A 23,175-nucleotide genomic window follows, 5' to 3' on the forward strand; every position below is an offset into this window, starting at 1 on the left:
GGTTCAACACTCCCCAGTGTCAGAAAACCCTTGCTTATGCTCACTTTATATTGTTCACACCGAGCTTTGACCTTGACAATGGCGTTTCTTTTTTCTTTTTCTTTTTTGGCTGGCCACCAGGCCTGAGGAATCCTAGTTCCTTGACCAGGGATCGAACCTGTGCTCCCCGCAGTGGAAGCACAGAGTCCCAACCACTGGACTGCCAGGGGATTCCCCGCAATGGAGTTTCAAAGTGCCCCTGCTTTTCAGCTAGGCCCCCTTGACGTCTGTGAGCTCATGTGTATATGGGGGCAGGGGGGAATAACTCCATTACAGGAAATTTCAGCAGGGACATTATTATGTTTTTGCTGAATACTCATTAATTACTGCCATGCCTTCACCAGAATGGGGGAAAGCAAAGAAACCGCCACCCTGACTGTCTGGGATTGTGGCTAAATGCAGGGACAAAATCACCAAGCGAAGCCGGTTCCTAGGGCCAATTGAGGATGCATTGTTAACAGGATTCTGAGTAAACCCGTCCTTATTCCTTTTTATTCCTCCTATTCCTCTGTCCTCTTCAGTTTTCCCCTGTCGGGCATCAAGTCCTTTTTCTCTGCTATCTGTGCTCCCTCCACTTCAATCCTCGCCTCCCTTCTTTGCCCCACAACTGGTCTGCATTGATATTCATTCCAAAAAACTTACCCAGCCCATTGTGCGGTGGAAAGCTGAGACCAGGGACTGGTGCAACTGTTGGAATATATAAACATGACTCTTTTTCAGGTAGCATCTAAGATGCCAGTCTTAGCAGCCTCATTTTAAAAACTATTTATATTCACAAAAGTCTATAATAGCATTTTTATTGTGTACGCCTGTGACTGGGCGCATTTTTTTCCCCATGCCAGTTTCTTATTATCGTTCAACACTGACTACAGCCTTAAAAGATAATGAAAACAGAAACACTCTTTTTAAAAGGCGATGACTGCTTTCCATGTCCTATGCTCCCCTGCCTGAAGGGGCCGGTTTAGTGTTTAAACCATCCGGCGCACCTGACTCCCTCAGAACCCAAGTTCACATCCTTGCAGCATTGACTCAGTCTTTTATTCCTCTGCAGAGAATAAATTGAATACCAGGCTATTTACTGCGCCGGTGTCTTTCAGATGAGCCCTTAAAACCCAAAGGCTCTCTTTGGCTACTGGGGATGTTGGAGTTCTTCCTGTCCTGCTATCCTTGCCCTGGGTTCCAGAACCTGGCCTGGTCCCAGATGTCACGCACTCGCCTTTGAAGAAAGACGTTTATTTGGGCCTTTCTTTTCTCAGCTCCTGCTGTTTCTTTGCTTCCATGACATGACCTGCTGCTTTCACCCCTTAGTTTTCCCGTGCATTAAAAAAACCAAGTAACAAAACAGTTTCCCTCAGAGTGAAAGTGCTACAAATACAAGCTTGTTATCTGTATTCCATTATTATGAATAACTCACCAACTCTCGTGCCATGTGTATGATTGACTTGCAATTATGGGTTGTGTTTTTTACAGCGGCTCTGAATGGTATTCTCCCCTGGCTGTTCCTTAAGCCAAGCCTGGAACCCCTGGGTCACATGAGAAACGGTGGATTATATAGATTCTACCCTATCGTTGTTGTTTTTTTACCCCAAGCCTAGATATTGGATCTGTCATTAGTGATGCAATAATAATACCTTCCATTTGCCGTCTTATGCCTTTTCAAAAGTGCTTTCCATGTTCTTGTGATTGATTCTCACAGAATGCGTTTGACACACGCAGTGCAAATATTACGGCCTGAGTTTATAAGGAAACATACAAAGTGAGGTTAAATGACTTGCTCAAGTTCTTACAACAAGTCTAAGAGGGACCTGGGATGGAACCAGATTTCATGATTTCAAGGTGTGTGGTTTTCCTACGGCCACTGCATCTGTGATGAACTCAAGGCGGTTGCTTTCACATACAAGATTTCATTGGATCCTATGCTGACCTTACAACCAAGGGTGAGCAGGTATTATCCTCATCTTCCAGATCAGGAAGTAGAAGCTCAGAGACATCGAGTTACCAAGATAATATGGTGATAAATAACAGAGGCAGGATTTGACCCCAAGGCTCCAAGCCCACTTCTCTTGCTGACACTTGGTTGGGTGACTAAGGACACCACCAGCTTGGCCAAAAAACTTAGACTCATCCTTGGCTGTTTTTATTTTCTCTTAGCTTATATCTGAGTCATCAGTAAATTTTTCTGATTTTACCTTCAAAATATATTCTAAATAAACCATTTCTCACCACCTCCACTGCTGTTATCCTGGTCGAAGCCTTTGCTTTTTCTCACGTGGATTGCTGCAATAACCACCTAGTTACTGTCCAAAGATGGTCCCCAGTGAATCAGGCCTCCTAGGAGTCACGCCCATCTGGTTCTGCAGCATTGGATCTCAGCTGGTCTGTGACCCATTTTAATCAACAGAATGTGGAAAGATGTGATTCGGTGCATTTTTGGCATAAGCATTCAGAAGGCTTTTGTACTTCTGAGAGCCCTTGAGCCACCTGTAAGAAGTCCAGCTACTCTGCTGGAGAGACAAAGTGAAGGGGCCACGTGGAAAGTCCACATGAGGGGGTAGAGGCCCTGAGGCTGTGTGGAGTGAGGGAGAAGCCCCCCTGTCAGAGTTCCAGCTGAGCCCAGCCTTTTCATGGTCCCCACAGAGGTGCCAGGCTTGTGGGTGAGCATCCTGGGCATTTCAGCCAGTGGTACCCTCATAGACTGCAGCCCAGACTGATGTCACCTGGAGCGGAAGAACCATCCAGCTGAGCCCAACTGACCCACAGAATTGTGAGAGAGAATAAAATGCTCGTTTTAAGCCACTAAGTTTTGGGTTAGTTTGTTGTGTAGCAATAGAAAACAAACACCTGTTCCGCTCTCACTTGCCACCAGTCTATTTTCCACACAGATTTTTAAAAAATTGTGTTAAAATACATACAACATCTTAACCATTTTTAAGTATATAGTTCAGCAGTTAAGTACATTCACATTGTTGTGCAGCCCGTCTCCATAAATCTTCATGTTGCAAAACTGAACCTCTGTACCCATTAAACAACCCCCCATTACCCGCTTACCCCAGTCCCTGGCAACCATTATTCTGTTTTCTGTTTCTATGAATTTGCCACTTCTAGGTACCTTGTCTAAGTGGAATCATATAGTATTTGTCTTTTGGTGACTGACTTGTTTCACTTAGCATGATGTCCTCAAGGTTCATCCAGGTTGTAACATGTGTCAGAATGTCCTTTCTTTGGTTGCTTCTACCTCTGGGCTATTGTGAATAATGCTGCTATGAACAAAGGCATACAAATATCTCTTTGAGGCCCTACTTTCAATTCTTTTGGATATACACCCGGAAGTGGAATTGTTGGATTGCATAGTAATTATATTTTTAATGTTTTGAGGAACCATCATACAAAGAAGATTTTAAAACAGAAATTTTGTCACTCTGTTGCTCAGAACCCTCTGTTGACTTCTCATTACTCTTAGAATAATATCCAAGACCCCTACTCTGGCCTACAAGGCCTGATGTCACCAGCCCACGGGCACCTCACCGGCCTCCCTTCTTCCTTCTCTGCTTCAGCCATTCTCAGCAACTTGCTGCTCCTTGTCACCCCAGGCATGATCCTACCACAGGGATTTTACACCCGCCATTCTCTCTGCCTGAAGTGCTGTTCCCTGGTTACCAACATGGCTCTCACCCTTATCTCATTCAGGTCTCAGTTCAAATGTCCCTTCCTTCAGAGAGGCCTTCTCTGATCACCCCCATCATCTGTGTCTTTTTTTAAAATTCCTCACTTTAGCTCTACCTGGTAAGTAGGGAATTTATATTAATGGCACACACGTATAATACTAACCATGTACCTGGCTCTGTTCTAAACGCTTTGCATATATTATATGTAAATATGCTAAATAATTTCCCTAAGGCTCTACAGCTAGTAATTGACAGAGGCGGGATTGAACCAAAGCGATTGGGATCCAGAATCCACTATATTATACACACCTCAATATAAATGTATATGTGTAAAATATGTATATATCATGTATGTGCTTTTTATTGTCTGTCTCTCCCATTGGGTGTAAACTCCACGAGGACAGGGACTTTGTTTTGTTCACTGATCCCCAGGGCTTAGAACCATGTCTGGCACATATTAGGTTTTCAATAAAAGTGAATTGAATGAATCAGTGAGGGAACGAATGAATGGGTTCTTTGTGTATTAAAAAAAGGCTCTCAATTGTTTTCGCCCTTGACTTTGATTGTGCCCTCAAAGCACAGCTAGCCAAATAGAGCAATTGCACGTTGTAGGTGCTCAAGAATTATTTATTCAGTGAATGATTTGTGAGCTGCTTGAGGACCCAGACCTGTGTCTCTTATCTCTGTCACCCTCACAGTCCCAGTCCCACTGCTGGGCTGCCCAGCCTTTGTTGCTGCTGTGGGAGAGGAGACTTTATTGAGGGAATCTCGTCTCCTGTGTTGTGGCAGTGAATAGGGGCACTTGTTATCGCAGAAGTAGCTGCAAGGAAACTGAGGCTGCAAGTTCGAGGCCAAAGACTATGTGGAAGAGATACCGTTTTCAGAATCTTTCACTTTTTTCAATCCTACACATAAAAAGCCTCATTTTCCATAGGATTTAGTGTCAGCTTGTTTTATTTTTTATTTCTGTTTTTAATAGATCTTTATTGGGGTATAATTGCTTCACAATACCGTGTTAGTTTCTGTTGCACAACAAAGCGAATCAGCCATATGCATACACGTGTCCCCATATCCCCTCCCTCCTGAGCCTCCTTCCCACCCTCCCTGTCCCACCCCTCTAGGTCATCGCAAAGCACCAAGCCGATCTCCCTGTGCTATTCGGCTGCTTCCCACTAGCCAACTATTTTACATTCAGTAGTGTATATATGTCGGTGGTACTCCTACTTTGCCCCAGCTTCACCCTCCCAGCCTATGTCCTCGTCCATTCTCTGTGTCTACCTCTTTATTCTTGCCCTGCCACTAGGTTCATCAGTACCACTTTTTTTTTTTTTTTAGATTCTATATATATATATATGCATTAGCATACAGTATTTGTTTTTCTCTTTCTGACCTACTTCACTCTGTATGACAGACTCTAACTCCATCCACCTCACTACAAATAACTCAATTTCATTTCTTTTTATGGCTGAGTAATATTCCATTGTATATATGTGCCACATCTTCTTTATCCATTCATCTGTTGATGGACATTTAGGTTGCTTCCATGTCCTGGCTATTGTAAATAGTGCTGCAATGAACATTGTGGTGCATGTCTCTATTTGAATTATGGTTTTCTCAGGATATATGCCCAGTAGTGGGATTTCTGGGTCATATGGTAGTTCTATTTTTAGATTTTTAAGGAACTTCCACACTGTATTCCATAGTGGTTGTATCAATTTACATTCCCACCAACAGTGTAGGAGGGTTCCCTTTTCACCACACCCTTTCCAGCATTTATTGTTTCTAGATTTTTTGATAATGGCCATTCTGACTGCCATGAGGTGATACCTCATTGTAGTTTTGATTTGCATTTCTCTAATAATTAGTGATGTTGAGCATCTTTATCATGTGCCTCTCGGCCATCTGTACATCTTCCTTGGTGAAATGTCTATTTAGGTCTTCCATGCATTTTTTAACTGGATTGTTTGTTTTTTTGATATTGAGCTCCATGAGCTGTTTGTATATTTTGGAGATTAATCCTTTGTTGTTTCATTTGCAAATATTTTTTCCCATTCTGAGGGTTGTCTTTTTGTCTTGTTTATGGTTTCCTTTGCTGCGCAAAAGCTTTTAAGTTTAATTAAGTCCCATTTGTTTATTTTTGTTTTTATTTCTGTTACTCTAGGAGGTGGGTCAAAAAAGATCTTGCTGTGGTTTATGTCAAAGAGTGTTTTCCTCTAAAAGTTTTACAGTGTCTGGTCTTACATTTAAGTCTTTAATCCACTTGGAGTTTATTTTTGTGTATGGTGTTAGGGAGTGTTCTAATTTCATTCTTTTACATGTAGCTGTCCAGTTTTCCCAGCACCACTTATCGAAGAGGCTGTCTTTTCTCCATTGTATGTCCTTGCCTCTTTTGTCGTAAATTAGGTGCCCATACGTGCGTGGGTTTATCTCTGGGCATCTATCCTGTTCCATTGATCTATATTTCTGTTTTTGTGCCAGTACCATACTGTCTTGATTACTGTAGCTTTGTGGTATAGTTTGAAGTCAGGGAGCCTGATTCTTCCAACTCCGTTTTTCTTTCTCAAGATTGCTTTGGCTTTTCGGGGTCTTTTGTGTTTCCATACGAATCGTAAGGTTTTTTGTTCTAATTTTGTGAAGAATGCCATTGGTAGTTTGATAAGGATTGCATTGAATCTGTAGATTGCTTTGGGTAGTATAGTCATTTTCACAATATTGATTCTTCCAATCCAAGAACATGGTATATTTCTCCATCTGTTTATGTCATCTTTGATTTCTTTCATCAGTGTTTTATAGTTTTCTGTGTACAAGTCTTTCACCTCCTTAGGCAGGTTTATTCCTAGGTATTTTATTCTTTTTGTTGCAATGGTAAATGGGAGTGTTTCCTTAATTTCTCTTTCTGATTTTTCGTTGTTGGTATATAGGAATGCCAGAGATTTCTGTGCATTAATTTTGTATCTGCAACATTACCAAATTCATTGATTAGCTCTAGTAGTTTTCTGGTGGCATCGTTAGGATTTTCTACATATAGCATCATGTCATTGGCAAATAGTGACAGTTTTACTTCCTCTTTTCCAATTTGTATTCCTCTTCTTTCTTTTTCTTCTCTGATTGCTGTGGCTAGGACTTCCAAAACTATGTTGAATAAGAGTGGCGGGAGTGGACATCCTTGTCTTGTTCCTGATCCTAGTGGAAATGCTTTCAGTTTTTCACCATTGAGAATGATGTTTGCTGTGGGTTTGTCGTATATGGCCTTTATTATGTTGAGGTAGGTTCCCTCTACGCCCACTTTCTAGAGAGTTTTTATCATAAATGGGTGTTGAATTTTGTCAAAAGCTTTTTCTGCATCTATTGAGATGATCATATGGTTTTTAGTCTTCAATTTGTTAATATGGTGTATCACATTGTTTGATTTGCGTATACTGAAGAATCCTTGCATCCCTGGGGTAAATCCCACTTGATCATGGTGTATGATCTTTTAATGTGCTGGTGGATTCTGTTTACTAGTATTTTGTTCAGGATTTTTGCGTCTATGTTCATCAATGATATTGGTCTATAATTTTCTTTTTCTGTGATATCTTTTTCTGGTTTTGGTATCAGGGTGATGGTGGTTTCGTAGAATGAATTTGGGAGTGTTTCTCCCTCTGCAATTTTTTGGAAGAGTTTGAGAAGGATGGGTGTTAGCTCTTCTCTAGATGTTTGATAGAATTCACCTGTGAAGCCGTCTGGTCCTGGACTTTTGTTTGTTGGAAGATTTTTAATTACAGTTTCAATTTCATTACTTGTAATAGATCTGTTTATATTTTCTATTTCTTCCTGGTTCAGTCTTGGAAGGTTACACCTTTGCAAGAATTTGTCCATTTCTTCGTGGTTGTCCATTTTATTGGCATTTAGTTGTTTGTAGTAGTCTCTTATAATCCTTTGTATTTCTTCAGTGTCAGTTGTGATTTCTCCTTTTTCATTTCTAATTTTATTGATTTGCATCCTCTCCCTTTTTATTCTTGATGAGTCTGGCTAAGGGTTTATCAATTTTGTTTATTTTCTCAAGGAACCAACTTTTAGTTTTATTGATCTTTGCTATTGTTTCCTTCATTTCTATTTCATTTATTTCTGCTCTGATCTTTATGATTTCTTTCCTTCTACTGATTTTGGGTTTTCTTTGTTCTTCTTTCTCTAGTTGTTTTAAGTGTAGGGTTGGATTGTTTATTTGAGATTTTTCTTGTTTCTTGAGGTGAGATTGAATTGCTATAAGCTTCCCTCTTAGAACTGCTTTTGCTGCATCCCATAGGTTTTGGGTCGTCGTGTTTTCATTGTCATTTTTTTCTATGTATTTAAAAAATTTTTTCTTTGATTTATTTAGTGCTCTCTTGGTAATTTAGTAGTACACTGTTTATCCTCCATGTATTTGTGTTTTTTACGTTTTTTTCCTATAATTGATTTCCAATCTCATAGCATTGTGGTCAGAAAAGATGCTTGATATGATTTCAATTTTCTTAAATTTACTGAGGCTTGATTTGTGACCCAAGATGTGATATATCCTGGAGAATGTTCCTTGTGCACTTGAGAAGAAAGTGTATTCTACCACTCTGAGGTGGAATGTTCTATAAATATCAATTAGATCTATCTAGTTTATTGTGTCATTTAAAGCTTGTGTTTCCTTATTTATTTTCTGTTTGGATGATCTGTCCATTGGTGTAAGTGGGGTGTTAAAGTTCCCTACTATTATTCGATTTCTCCTTTCATGGTTGTTAGCATTTGCTTTATGTATTGAGGTGCTCCTATGTTGGGTGCATAAACATTTATAATTGTTATATATTCTTGGATTGATCTTTTGATCATTATGTAGTGTCCCTCCTTATCTCTTTTAACAGTCTTTATTTTAAAGTCTATTTTATCTGATATGAGTATTGCTACTCCAGCTTTCTTTTGATTTCCATCTGCATGGAATATCTTTTTCCATCCCTTCACTTTCAGTATGTATGTGTCCCTAGGTCTGAAGTGGGTCTCTTGTAGACAGCATATATATGTGTCTTGTTTTTGTATCCATTCAGCCAGTCTGTGCCTTTTGGTTGGCGCATTTAATCCATTTACATTCAAGGTTATTATCGATATGTATGTTCCTATTACAATTTTCTTAATTGTTTTGGGTTTGTCTTTGTGGGTCTTTTTCTTCTCTTGTGTTTCCCACTTAGAGAAGTTTCTTTAGCATTTGTTGTAAAGCTGGTTTGGTGGTGCTGAATTCTCTGAGCTTTTGCTTGTCTGAAAAGCTTTTGGCTTCTCCATCGAATCTGAATGAGATCCTTGCTGGGTAGAGTAATCTTGGTTGTAGGTTTTTCTCTTTCATCACTTTAAGTGTATCCTGACACTCCCTTCTGGCCTGCAGAGTTTCCACTGAAAAAGCAGCTGATAACCTTATGGGGATTCCTTTGTATGTTATTTTTTGTTTTTCCCTTGCTGCTTTCAATATTTTTTCTTTGAATTTAATTTTTGTTAGTTTGATTAGTATGTGTCTTGTGTGTTTTTCCTAGGGTTTATGCTGTATGGGACTCTCTGTACTTCCTGGACTTGGGTGACTATTTCCTTTCCCATGTTAGGGAAGTCTTCCACTATAATCTCTTCAAATATTTTCTCAGATCCTTTCTTTTTCTCTTCTTCTTCTGGGACCCCTATAATTCGAATGTTGGTGTGTTTACTGTTGTCCTAGAGGTCTCCAAGATTGTATTCAATTCTTTTCCTTCTTTTTTCTTTATTCTGCTCCTTGGCAGTTATTTCCACCATTTTGTCTTCCAGCCCACTTATTTGTTCTTCTGACCCAGTTATTCTGTTATTGATTCCTTCTAGTGTATTTTTCATTTCAGTTATTGTGTTGTTCATCTGTTTGTTTGTTCTTTAGTTCTTCTAGATCTTTAGAAAACATTTCTTGTATATTCTCAATCCGTGCTTCCATTCTATTTCCGAGATTCTGGGTCATCTTTACTATCATAACTCTGAATTCTTTTTCAGGTAGATTGCCTATTTCCTCTTCATTTATTTGGTCTTGTAGGTTTTTACCTTGCTCCTTCATCTGTGACATATTTTTTTGCTGTCTCATTTTTTTTTTTTTTTACATGAGTGGGATTGCATTCCTGTTTTACTGGTTGTTTGGCCTGAGGCTTCCAACACTGGAGTTTGTAGGCTATGGGTAGAGCTGGGTCTTGGTGCTGAGATGAGGAGCTCTGTGAGACCTCACTCTGATGAATATTCCCTGGGGTCTGAGGTTCTCTGTTAGTCCAGTGGTTCAGACTCGGAGCTCTGACTGCAGGAGCTTCTGCCTGAACCAGGGGCTTGCGCACCAAGATCCTGCAAGCTGCATGGGGTGGCAAAAAAAAAAAAAAGAGAACAATAACAAAGTAAAAAATAAAATTAGACTAGGAAACTAACAGATATGTTGGAAAGAATGTAAAAATAAAAATATAGATGAATCAACACTGGAAGGTACATCAGTACCACAATAGTAAAAAAGAGGAGGAGGGAAAAAAATAAAAGCAGGGGGGCAGGGTGGAAGGCCTTGGCCGTGGAGAGCCACAGCTCTAAGCCCTTGCTTAGCTGTGGGGCCTAAGCAAGGGTGAGGTTTGGGCGGTGGGCAGAGCCAATGCTCAGGACCCACAGGGCTGGAAAAGGCCCTGGGGGCTGTGCAGGGTGGGGCTTAGGCTCAAGGAACAGAAGGGGCGCAGGCGTGCCCGCCACCCCTAGTCTCAGAGGGCAGGGGACCTCACCTGGGAGCCCAGCAAGCTTCCTGGGCTGGAGTGGGTGGGGCAAACGCCCTCCTCTCCTCTCCTGCTCCTCCTGTCTGGGGTCTGGGAGGGCCCCTCCCGCCTGCCTCTCCTGACTTGCCGGGCCTCCCTCCTATGCCCCCAGGACCAGTGCAGCTGGGGGTGGGGGCAACAGGGGGCCTTGGAGGGCGGGGGACCAGCCTGGGAGCTCAGCAGGCTCCCCGTGCCTGAGTTGGTGGAGCAATCGCCCTCCAGTCCTCTCCCGCTCCTCCCTGAGGGCCCCTTGTGCCCTGCCTCTCCTGCTCTCCCCTCAGCCTCCTTCCTATGCCCCCAAGGGCCCACACAGCCTGGAGGGGGCTTTGGAGGGCAGTGGATTGGCCTGGGAGCTCAGCAGGCTCCCGGTGCCCGAGTCTGTCAGCTTGTTTTAGACACAAAAACAAGTTTCTCAAACTATTTCCAAAACAGTGTTTCAGAAAATATCCATGATCTCCTTTATCATTCTCCTCCTAAAGAACTTCCATGATGTAAAACACATCTCCTCTTGTTAGCTTTGGAAGAGCTGGAACTTCAGAGGTCTGCCTAGTGCCTTGCACAGAGAAATTGCTCCAGAAGTGAATGCCAAAATAATTAACTATTTAATGAATTGTTCTCTTTAGAAATTGCTACAAGGAACTCAGTTCCACGATTGGGTAGTTTTCCGTTGAGGATCTGGTTGTCGTGCAACATTGTTTTTTCTCTCTCTAATTTCGAATATACCTAGGAGAGTCCTTCCAGCTACCTTTTCACCAGATTGTCATCAAAATGCAGGTCAGAAGTAAAGGAGATAGGTATCTATTGAAGAGTGGCGTCAATGCATTAAAAGGTACACTGGTGGCCTTAAAGACTTAATGCAGCTTTTTAAAATAGCTAATGTATACACCAGTCTACTCTAGTTCACTCTGGCACAGTGGATCTCATTATACAGAAAAGTAGATGGAACATACATATAATAGGCGATGGCTGGGCACAGTTATGACCTTATTTTTACTGATAAAGACAAATCTCATAATTCACTGGTAGCAATGTCAGTCTTTTATCTTTCCCTGGACTCATGAGAATACAAGTCACGTCCACTGAGCCTGCTGTCTGTGTGACAAGGAAACTCAGGCAGCCAATCATGGCAAAGGTGATTCACTCATTTGCATTCAGAAATCCTGTTGGTTAAAAAGCAATAAAAGTGTTGGGGCTTTTTTTTTTTCTTTCACTGTATAAAAAGTGGCTCACTGGTGAAATATACGCCTTCACTCATCTCACAGAGCTGCTGTAAAAAATAACATTTGGCAGTGGGAAGTGGGACTTTTGCTTGAAGAACTGATGTGCGTGTATAATATTTGTGTATTTCTTAGATGTCCATGGACACTTATCAATGCTTTTGTGTTCCAAAGACTTGTACGGATAAAATTTACTATGGCGTGGCTCTTGATTTTTAATGTATATGTGGGGATTTGTAAAGTGCGAGATCGCAGAATGAAGTGGTAAGAGAAACAGGGGGGCTGGAACAGTAGTATGGCGACACTAAGTGAAGTATCTAATTTGACTCACACTCCAGTCATGAGAAGACACTGTGCTTTCTTTCCCCGTGCTCCCTGCCTGCTCCGTCTCAGAGTCCTGGCTGCCCACATCTGCTTCACCCTCTGCCCTGTTCTTTGAGCCCTGATTTGGTCTCAGAACCCAGATAAGGCCTCAGAACACACAGCAGATTCGAGAACACCCCAAGTTGCTCAAGGGAAATAAGAAAGTGTATGGCGGGGGTGTGGAGGGTGGAGTGTTTCAGTGTTGCTGAAACCTGGTCCCTGCCCCCTGCCCTGCCCCCCACCCTACCCCCTGCTGGAGCATAAATCCAGTAGAGGAACCTAGACGTTTATTTTCAAAGCAGGAGCTGCATCTTCCTTTGTGCTCTGCACTGTGCTAAGTGCAGTGTTGGTGCTGGATAAATGTTAATAACAACAGCCATACGATGATGACAATAATAATGTGGTAACCCCACTTCCTTCATGCCAAGGGAGTTTAAGAGATTTAACCATTTCTTGTGGTTGATGTTAATATACCCAGGGGTAGTATTCCTTGTCTGGCAAACCCCAGCCAAATGGCATTTTCCTGTTTTCCCATCTGACTGGAAAGCAGGTAGGAGGTAGGAAAGAGGTCCCGGAGCCCAGGGCTTCCTGCATATTCATCTTCAGAACTGTCACTCTGAGAATGAGCAAATGCCCGTCATGCGTTTTGTCTGCCAATCAGACCCCTCTGTCCGCAGAGACCCTTTAAAAAAACAATAATGACACCTTCATTTTAATTATTCTCTTTTTTGGTCCCATTTCAGGATTCTGCCTTTTAAATAAACTACACCAGAGCTTCTTCCTTCTCATCTTGCTCCTAATTAAGGACAGTAGGGGGTTTCCTTTGGTCTTATTTTTTTTACAGTATTAATTACACTGATCTTAGCTTAAAACAGAACTCATTTAAGTGCTGAGAAGATATGTATTTTCTGGCTCAGTGAGGGTTTTCCCCTCTCATGCCTCTTAGAAGAGGACAGAGCTGAGAGATGGCCCCTCTCTGAGCACCAAACCTAACTAAGCTTGCTTTGTCCTGGATGAAGGACAGGGAGACCACGTGGGGACCCCGGCTGCTGCAGGAGAGAGCCCTGTATCTTCAGGAGAATTGGCATTTTGCCAGAAAGAGCAGCCATCATGGTGGGGAGCCAGAGCTGGGACGTCAGCTCTAGGAAACGGGCTGTCTCTAAAGGTGACTGATCCACTGGTTGCTCTTCCCTGCCCTTCATCGCACCTGGCTGCTCATGCTTAGAAGGGCAGTCACCATGCCATTCCCTTCCTCCTCCTCTTTCCTCTGGATTCTGGTCGATCGTGGCCTTGTTGGAATACTGCCACTCACTCCTTCCTAGAGTCCGTGTGATTCTGTGGTAAAAGATTTTGAGCACTGAAGGCCAAGACCAAGGTTTGAAGCCCAGCCTGGGCAACACTGGTGATGTAGCCTTGGGCAAATGATTTTCTCTTTGAGCTCTGGGGGCCTCTTCATAAAAGGGGATGGTGATGTCTTCTTGGGAGGGTGGTTGTGAAGGATGAATACGGTAATGAATGCTAGGTGAAGAATGCCTCTTGGCAAGAGGTTGGTGCTCCATAAATGTTTGTAGCCCCTTTCCTTAGTCTAATAGGTATAGGTGAGTACCTAGAAGGGTGGGCAGATATTTGAAGGCCTGAATAATAAAGACAGCAATTCCTGAGAACTCACAAACACACACGCATAAAATATCTATCTTGTCCTTTCTGCCTGTCCCCATCCCATTCTTTTCTCATGCCCCTTTTCACTGCCTCCTCTTCCACAAGGTTTACTCAGATTATTTCCAGCCTACATGGATCCTGCTGAACTCTTTTCTACTTATTGCCTCAACCACACGACTTAACATTTCATTATAAAAAGTCTTGGTTTGTATATTAAGATCTTCTCTCTCTAATAAGGTAAGCTCCTTGGGAAGCGACTAAGCATGATTCTTTTTCCTGTGTCTTTGCAGCATTCAGCACAGTGCCAGGCGTGCAGTAAATGTTTAATAATTGATTATTAAGTGCAGTGCCAATACTAGTTCTACCTGAGGGTAGAGACTGTATTATATATATATATATATTTTTTTTTTTTAATAAATTTATTTATTTTATTTACTTATTTTTGGCTGTGTTGGGTCTTCGTTGCTACGCATGGGCTTTCTCTAGTTGCGGCGAGCGGGGGCTACTATTCGTTGCGGTGCACAGGCTTCTCATTGTGGTGGCTTCTCTTGTTGAGGAGCACGGGCCCTAGGGTGCACGGGCTTCAGTAGTTGCAGCACGTGGGCTCAGTAGTTGTGGCTCGCAGACTCTAGAGCGCAGGTTCAGTAGTTGTGGCACACGAGCTTAGTTGCTCCGCAGCATGTAGGATCTTCCGGGACCAGGGCTTGAACCCGTGTCCCCTGCATTGGCAGGCGGATTCTTAACCACTGCACCACCAAGGAAGCCCCTATATATATTTTTTTGTGTCTCCACAGCGGTTTGCCCAGTGCTAAGCAACTAGGCACTCACAGGTATTCAGTAAACATTTGTCAGATTGAGATTACCTTTTGCTGTTGAAGGAGGATGGGTTTGAGGGGTGGTTAAACCATTGATATGAAAAGTATAACAAGAGACGTGGGGAATAAAAGCTGAATCTACAAAAGGTTGTGAAATGCCTGGGATTTGGGGAAGGCATATTTTCTTTTATAACAGTTTGTAAATCACGTCCTGGTAGGGCAGGAGAAGAACAGCATAGGGAGTTTGGAGCCTTGGCTTCTGGTCTAGACTGGGACAATTTGTTTGATATGGACACATGGGCCAGGTCTGGAACCAGGTGGCCTCTGGCTTGCAGTAAAAAAGAAGTTTCCTCTTGACTCAGGGGCCCTTTGGTAACTTGTCACCTCTCAGTGACCCTGTGGACAGCTCCCAGTTTCTTCTGATAGGTTTGATCTTGGCCCATAATCCTTAAATAGACAAAACTTCCAAGGAAGCCGATTTGCATTGAACTGAAAGTCAATCGGGCCACTGCAAGAATATGAAATTAGGCCTCCGGGGATGGAAAGGCAGTTATTTTTCAATTATCCACAGGTCAGAGGCAGCAGTGGGGCTGCTCATCTGGAGTCACCCTGAGAAGTGACCCTCTGTCTTCCCTAAGCGTGACCGGAAACTCAGCTGGCCCCCTCTCTGGGTTGCTCTGTTTATCCCCGCCGGCCTCCCACGAGGCTCATTGTCCTTCTGCGTGTGTGCACAGCCCTGGCTCCATCCCCTCCCCGGACCCTGGCTGAGGGTCCCCCAAGACTGGTGGCCAACGTGTTCCCTGACCTCAGGAGCTCAGGTCTGTAGGCCTTTGTGTCTCTAAGTGTCCACCGAACACAGCAGACACTACAGGAACCATGAGAGGTAGTCTTGTAGGCTACAAAACCCAGCAATAACAAAACCCAGCAAAGGCACAGGCCCTGGGCTAGCTTCATGCTGTTCTGGTGGCAACATGCAGGGGTGTCCTTAAACGCACAGAACCAGGGGTCAGGGTAAGTCCTGCGTTATTGCTGGTATTCCACACAGCCTTGTTTCCCCCAGGCTGATTTCTTTCAGCCGTCCTTCGCACTTTCCCCGCAGCGAAGGGCAGGAATCCTTCCCAGCCAAGCTTGATGGCACTTCCAGGGCAGCCATGGAGCTGTCCTCAAGTGCACAGCCTGAACGCTTCCATTAATTCACAAAACGTTCTCCACGAGGGAGCCAGACAAGCTGCATTATTATCCTCATCAATCATCCCGCGCTGAAGAAACTGAGGCAGCCGAGGGAGAGGAGGGCTGCCTGAGTTGGCTCATCTAGTGGGAGGAGAAGGAGGAGAGAGCAAAGGTGCAGGCAGCCTCTGCTTGGCTCCCTCTGGGGGGGCTTGGAGCGGGTAAAGAGGTGAAAGGATGACCAGCCCACTGGAGGCGCATTTCAAATCAGGCACCCCACCAGGGCCATTTTCTTTTCGGGTCTCTACATCGGATACATTTTGATTCAATTTGGATGGTCTGGCTTAGTGGAAGGGAATGAGGTTTAAAAGAGGTCAGCTCCATTACTCAGCGTTATTAATTATGTTTTCGGCCGTTAAAATCTCAAAAAACTAGGAAACATAAATTTTACATACTGAAAAATCACAGATGGGTCAGGCAAATGGATAAATTCTTAAAAGTATTTAATATCTGTTAAGAGGACAGAATGATAGATTCAATATTGAAAACCAATATCAGATTCACAATTACAGGCCATTTATCATAACTAACGGCATGGACAGCATCTTACTGTGGGGAGCACCGTGTGATTCATAAGCAGAGACCCGGAACAAGTCCAGATGAAACAAGAAATAAATCTGCTTTCCATATTTGAAACTTATTTCCACTTCCTATCTTTATTGCCAACAATAATGTTATCTTTCAAGAACAAATTGTTACACGTTAAACCCATGCATAATGAGCCCAGTTGAGTCAAAAACTTCCCGAAAAAGAGCTTTACATTATTCCAAATTGGGTTATTAGCTTTAATTCTAATTCCTCTGAGAGGGCCCACCAATCTTATGGTAAGTTTCAGCACTTAACCAAAGAGTTTGTTTCCCAAGGTTGGGCCCCAAGGTTCTGGATTTGTTTTCTCCTCCTTCTCTCCACCTCCCCTGAAGAATTAACACTGTCAGGCTAAAGAACAAACACGATAATAGTTAACAGAAGTGTTAAACAAATTGCAAGAACACTGCAATTTATATTTTTGATTTTAAGATGAGTGATTCTGCTTTCTTTGAATCTTTGAGTAAATGGAATGATTTGAATTCAGACCTTTGCATGTCATGGCCATGACACCAGCTAGGTCCATGTTTTGACATCTACATGTCCTGACATCAAGTGGCAGGGAGGTGATTTGGCTGTGACATCTCTCATTTCACCTACTGCCTAGGCTGACCCAGCTTACAAGACTCCAGTAAAGACATAGGATGGGAAAAAAAAAGACGGATTTTTTTAAACTTAATTTTTTTAAACTTAATTTTTTCCTGATTTCAAGAATGAGGTGCTCAAATGTAGAAAATTTGGAATGTGGGGAAAAAATCCTAACCTCCTCATAGAGGTCACTGCCTAATTACACTTTGGCATGTGTCTTCCACCGTGTTTTTGTTTTTGTTTTTTTTTTGCTGTGCATTTTTTCTTTACACAGTTCAGATTATATATACACAATTTTCTATCCTATGCCATCATAATTTTTCTGGTTATATAATACTCCATTTTATAATGAACCCTTTCCCTAATGCTGGGCACTTAGGTTGCTTCCAACTTTTCTCCATTATAAATAACATTGCAATAATCATCTTTGTACATGCATATATGGGTGAATTTCTAATGATCTTTTTTAAGATTTGTTCCCAGAAATCTCATTGCTGGGTTAAAGAGTGTGAACATTTTATGATTTTTTTGATATATACTAAGGCTAAAAAGAGAATTTTATGTAAACGCCTCATTCCTGAATTTTTTAATTGTTTGTACAAGTTGCAGCCTAGAAGTTAAAATCATGGATTTTGAAGTCAGATCCGTCTGCATTCAAGTTCCAGGTCTGTTACAGACTAACTGGGAGACTCAACCATTCAGAACCTCTATTGTGGATTTCCCTGGTGGCGCAGTGGTTAAGAATCCGCCTGCCAATGCAGGGAACACAGGTTCGAGCTCTGGTCTGGGAAGATCCCACATGCCGCGGAGCAACTAAGCCCGTGCTCCACAACTACTGAGCCTGTGCTCTAGAGCCCACGAGCCACAACTACTGAGCCCATGTGCCACAACTACTGAAGCCCATGCGCCTAGAACCCGTGCTCCACAACAAGAGAAGCCACCGCAATGAGAAGCCCGTGCACCACATCGAAGAGTAGCCCGCGCTCACCGCAACTAGAGAAAGCCTGTGGGCAGCAACGAAGATCCAACATGGCCAAAAATAAATAAATTAAAAAAAAAAAAAGAATTGATGTTGTAGGAAAGAAGGAGGGTATTTGAAAAAAAAAACAGAAAAAGAACCTTTATTGCCACATCTGTAAAATGGGAATCATGATACCTACATCTCAGGGTTGTTGTGAAGAGAAAATGTGACAGTGGTTATCAGGTGCTTAACACAGCACCCCCTGACACACAGTAAGTATTCCATAAAAGGCAGGTGGTATTGGTCTTTATTCAGTTTTTTGTGACAGAATATTTTATGTAATTTTTTTAGCAAAATCATATGATAATTTAAAATTTTTTTCTAAGTTGAAGTCTAGTTGATTTACAATGTTGTGTTAGTTTCGGGTGTACAGCAAAGTGATTCAGTTATACGTATATACAATATATGTCTTTATAACATGTATACATAAAGGTGTCACATAATTTTAAAACATTTGAGCTTTAATAATAGTCTCCATTATCTCCAGAATAAAATTCTAACTTATTATTGGTCAATATCAGATCCTGTCTCACCTTCCCCACCTTTTTCTCTCCTTTCCCCTGCAGTTGCGTTTGCTCCAGCTGCCTACGACAAGCATCCTTCATGACTGCGCCAAATGCCTTCCATCACTGTGCCCATGTCACTTCTCTCTCTAGCCTGTCCTTTCCATTCTCTTCACTGTTTATCAAACTCTACTCATGGATTTAGGCTCGGCTTAGGCTCACCACTTTCCCCAAACCTTCCCAGATACCTCCCCAGGCAAGATGCATATGTTTGTCCTCTGTGCTCCTGTGTACCTGGGTTGCAGAATATCTCTATCTCATGTGTTACAGAAGGTAAGGTGTGTTTCAGTCTCTCCTACTAAACTGGGAGCTCTATAAAGGTCAAGATCATGTCTTATTAATCTTGGTTTTCTTTAGCGCCTACTACAGTGCCTGACACAATACAAGGACTCAATAAAAGTTTGTTAAATGTAGCATAGGTAGTGGGTTTGATCAAAGAAAGCCATGAATGGAATTTAAAGGCAAACTGAATTTCAACTGAATTGAAAGTTGATTGGATTTTAATTTTTTATTTACCATGGGATCTTAAGTACAAATGCATTTTGTGTTACTGTGGAGCGTCTTCTAGGCCTTGAAATACTTACTGCTATTTGCAAATCATTTCCAGGCAAATTATTGAGATTTAAAAATGTGCAAGGAGGGCTTCCCTGGTGGTGCAGTGGTTGAGAATCTGCCTGCCAATGCAGGGGACACGGGTTCAAGCCCTGGTCTGGGAAGATCCCACATGCCGCGGAGCAACTGGGCCCGTGAGCCACAATTACCGAGCCTGTGCGTCTGGAGCCTGTGCTCCGCAACAAGAGAGGCCGCGACAGTGAGAGGCCCGCGCACCGCGATGAAGAGTGGCCCCCGCTCACCACAACTAGAGAAAGCCCTCGCACAGAAACGAAGACCCAACACAGCCAAAAATAAATAAATAAATAAATAATTAAAAAAATAATAATAATAAAATAAAATGTGCAAGGAATTTCAGTGGACCCTGTATAAACATATATCAGAATATCTCATGGGAGACTACAGAATGTGTTCATTATATGGGTGGGGACACGGAAGCCCAGGAAAGAGAGACAACTGAGTTATTAGGGCCTGAATTTCCTGCCTAAACTTGAATAATATTATGGTTAAAGCTGAAATTTAAAACAGGCTTCATATTAACTCCACATACCACTTAACTAGCCTGGTAAAGTATCTGGGTTGTGCCTAATTGACGAGCATTATCATTATCATTATTTTTGTCTGTTTGCTCAGTGCTGGCTCTCCAGTACCTAGATGGTGCTTGGCACATTGTAGGCCTTCAATCAGTATTTGCCAAATGACCAAATGAATCAGCAATCACATTTGGTATGACCCAATCTGCAGCCGCTTGTGGGGGGTTGTTTAGTTCAACCTGACAAATCTTCAGAGAGTGCTTTCAGACACTTTGCCACGGAGCTGAGGGTATGAAGATGAATAGCATATGGTTCCTGTCTTCACGATCTCAAAGTCCAGTATGGAAAGCAGACACATAACAGACAAATGCAGCATGCTGAGGTTAGTGATAAGACAGGCCTATGTACACGGTGCCAGGAAACCCAGAGGAAGGGTGTTCCATCCAGCCCAGGTGCTTCAAGGAAGACTTCCTAGGGGAGGTCATGCCCGAGTTGCCTTGCTGGATGACAAGAGTTAGGCTGAAGAAAGATGGAAGGACATTCCAAACAGAGGAGGTGTCACTAGGAAAGATAAAGGTATGACATCTTGTTCAGGAATTCATCCCATCAACATTCACTGATGGCCTATTATGTTCCAGGTGTCGTTCTAGGTGCTGGATATATGGTGGCAAACAAAACAAAGTCCCTTTCCTGGCGGACCTTGTGTTCTACTGGACACAGGGGCCACAGGCCTTTCAGCATTGCTGGAGGACCCAGTGCAGAGCAGGGAGTGATGGTGGAGGAAGCTGAAGAGGAGGAGGACAGTTTGTTTTACGTGGAAGAGTTGAGTTGATACCCTACCTACTTCCACAAAGGACCTGAGGCACATAAAAAGGTAAGGATTTGCCAAATCAAACTACCACTGGGCAGGAATCCCCGACCCCGTCCTGAGAAGAAGATTCTTCTGCTTCCCCCAGAGGCTCTTGGTTGCTGCAGGGAGACTGCCAACACTGCTGGAGAAAAGAGGCTGCTCCTGGACCCTGTGTACTCCTAGAAATCCCCTTGGGTTGATTCAGTAATTGGATTTTGACTCAAGGCTGTGAGTGGAGAGCCTGGTACATAGTGAGAACTTCATAAGTGCTTGTTGAATGAAAACATGAGGGTGATGACTTTATCTGTAAAATAAAGGAGTGGCTAATCCCTCTGAGCTTTGACTTCAGCCTAAGAATGAGTGGCATTATGAACTTCCTGGAAAGTAAGATGGTTCCTATACCAACACCCTGCTCAATTTAAGTCAAAGGATAAAATGTCACAAGTAAAACCATGTGCCTGGGCTTCCCTGGTGGCGCAGTGGTTAAGAATCTGCCTGCCGGGCTTCCCTCGTGGCGCAGTGGTTGAGAATCTGCCTGCCAATGCAGGGGACACGGGTTCGAGCCCTGGTCTGGGAAGATCCCACATGCCACGGAGCAACTGGGCCCGTGAACCACAATTACTGAGCCTGTGCGTCTGGAGCCTGTGCTCCGCAACAAGAGAGACCGCGATGGTGAGAGGCCCGCGCACCGCGATGAAGAGTGGTCCCCACTTGCCACAACTAGAGAAAGCCCTCACACAGAAACGAAGACCCAACACAGTCATAAATAAATAAATAAATAAATAAAAGAACGTAAATTTCTTTAAAAAAAAAAAGAATCTGCCTGCCAATGCAAGGGACACGGGTTTGAACCCTGGCCTGGGAACATCCCACATGCTGCGGAGCAACTAAGCCTGTGCACCACAACTATTGAGCCTGCGCTCTAGAGCCCGCAGGCCACAACTGCTGAGCCCATGTGCCCTAACTACTGAAGCCTGTGCACCTAGAGCCCGAGCTCCGAAACAGGAGAAGCCACGACAATGAGAAGCCCGCGCACCGCAGTGAAGAGTAGCCCCTGCTCACTGCAACTAGAGAAAGCCCACGCACAGCAACAAAGACACAACACAGCCAAAAATAATAAATAAATAAATAAATAAATTTATTTTAAAAAAATGCCTTTATTTCCAAGTTCAACCAGCCATTCACCCATCCACGCATCCATCCAAGTTTTACCATCCAGGCATCCATGCATCCATCCATCCAACATGGCTAGGCACTGTGCAGGACACTGGAGATATTGAAATGACTTTATGGAATTCATCATTCAGTTCACCACTGTCAAATGACAGTGAGAAAAGTGCTAATTGAAGTAGGTAAACAGGTAGGGTGAGGGGGCCAAGGAAGGCCTTGTCAATGAGCAGACTTTTAAAGGATGAGACTGGAGTTTGCCATGCTTGAGAGAAGATGGGAAGGGCGTTCAGGTTCTGAGAACAGCAGAAGTAAAATCAGGGGGCCCAGAACAGTGTATTGACTTCAGGACATGCAGGTAAACTGGTGCGGCTACCAGGTAGGATGTAATGGTTGACAGATTATTGAAGATGGAGAGAGGGGGGGATGTGTTTAGAGGTATAGTTTCCCCAATTATCTGTTGCAAATAAAATTTAAAAATGCTGTAGTATCGAAGAAATATGCCGACATTGACTTGAGTCAGAGGTTTACTCTCCACCAAATGGTTTTATTGTCATTACTATTCTTTTGGGAGCATTTATTTATATTTACTTTGGACCCCAAATCAAAGCAAATCAGAATATGACAAGGGTGTTTGGATGAGATGAGTTATTTGATGAAGGATGCATTTGCTCCCTTTTGTAAGCAGTTTATATCCTGCTGGGCTGCAGACTGCTGTGGTATAGGAGCTATTTCCAATGATTTAAATTTGGCCCCTAACAAACCACATTTTATAATGACTTTTTACCCAGATAGCATCCATGATATAACTGTAACTTATGTAAAATCTGCACATATGGGTATATTAAGTTGATTCATTGATTTCCAGAATCTCAAATCCTCCGAGGATTTTCCCGAATCTCCATGATATCTCAGAAGGCCTCGTTTTGCATCCGATCCTTTTAGTGCAATAAAAAAGAATCAGAAATTCATGTTGCTTGTCTCCATTGCACAAAGCAGAGTTCACTCTCTTGGACAAATTGGTCTTGGGCAAAGTATGCCACATAAATTGCTTCCAGATCATCTCGTGCCTGTGGAAGGACTAAGGGCTTGAGACAAGATGCATTTCACAGCGTCATATTTGGTCTCTTTTCCTGGTAAGCATGGAGGAAAGAGAACAAGAGGCCCAATCAAAGTTTGCCTGGATGCAAGAAAATTTGGTGTCTAAATGCCACATTTCTTGGGACTGTATAATAATCTATAATAGTGGAGCATCATAACAAATAGTGTAACAATTTCATGATGATAACCTATACGTTCAAGAAACCCATGAAATGTAGAATTCAGAGATCTCCAGCACTAGCCTCTGAGAACGTTTCACAAACTCAACTCTCGATTCAAAGCGATTGGCACTTCTGATGTTTATGCGTAAATAGATCTCAACCAATCTCATTAAATATTCAACCCATACTCAAAGTTATTAAATATTGAACATGATTTAATAAATACA

General features: G+C 42.7%; 1 long non-coding RNA gene across 4 annotated transcripts in view; it reads left to right on the plus strand.

Moving 5' to 3' along the window:
- LOC132359293 (uncharacterized) overlaps positions 1-21,622 on the plus strand; it is a 35,671-nt gene extending 14,049 nt beyond the window's left edge. For 2 of the 4 annotated variants that reach the window (XR_009500801.1, XR_009500804.1), the window contains exon 3: positions 20,308-21,622. This is a non-coding gene — a long non-coding RNA (uncharacterized LOC132359293). Of the gene's footprint in view, positions 1-18,527; positions 18,839-20,307 lie in introns of those variants that run through there. The other 2 variants (XR_009500802.1, XR_009500803.1) reach the window with 2 other exon arrangements.
- The last annotated feature ends 1,553 nt before the right edge of the window (positions 21,623-23,175 follow it).

The sequence above is a fragment of the Balaenoptera ricei genome, chromosome 2 (genome assembly GCF_028023285.1).
Source record: "Balaenoptera ricei isolate mBalRic1 chromosome 2, mBalRic1.hap2, whole genome shotgun sequence".
NCBI lineage: Eukaryota > Metazoa > Chordata > Mammalia > Artiodactyla > Balaenopteridae > Balaenoptera > Balaenoptera ricei.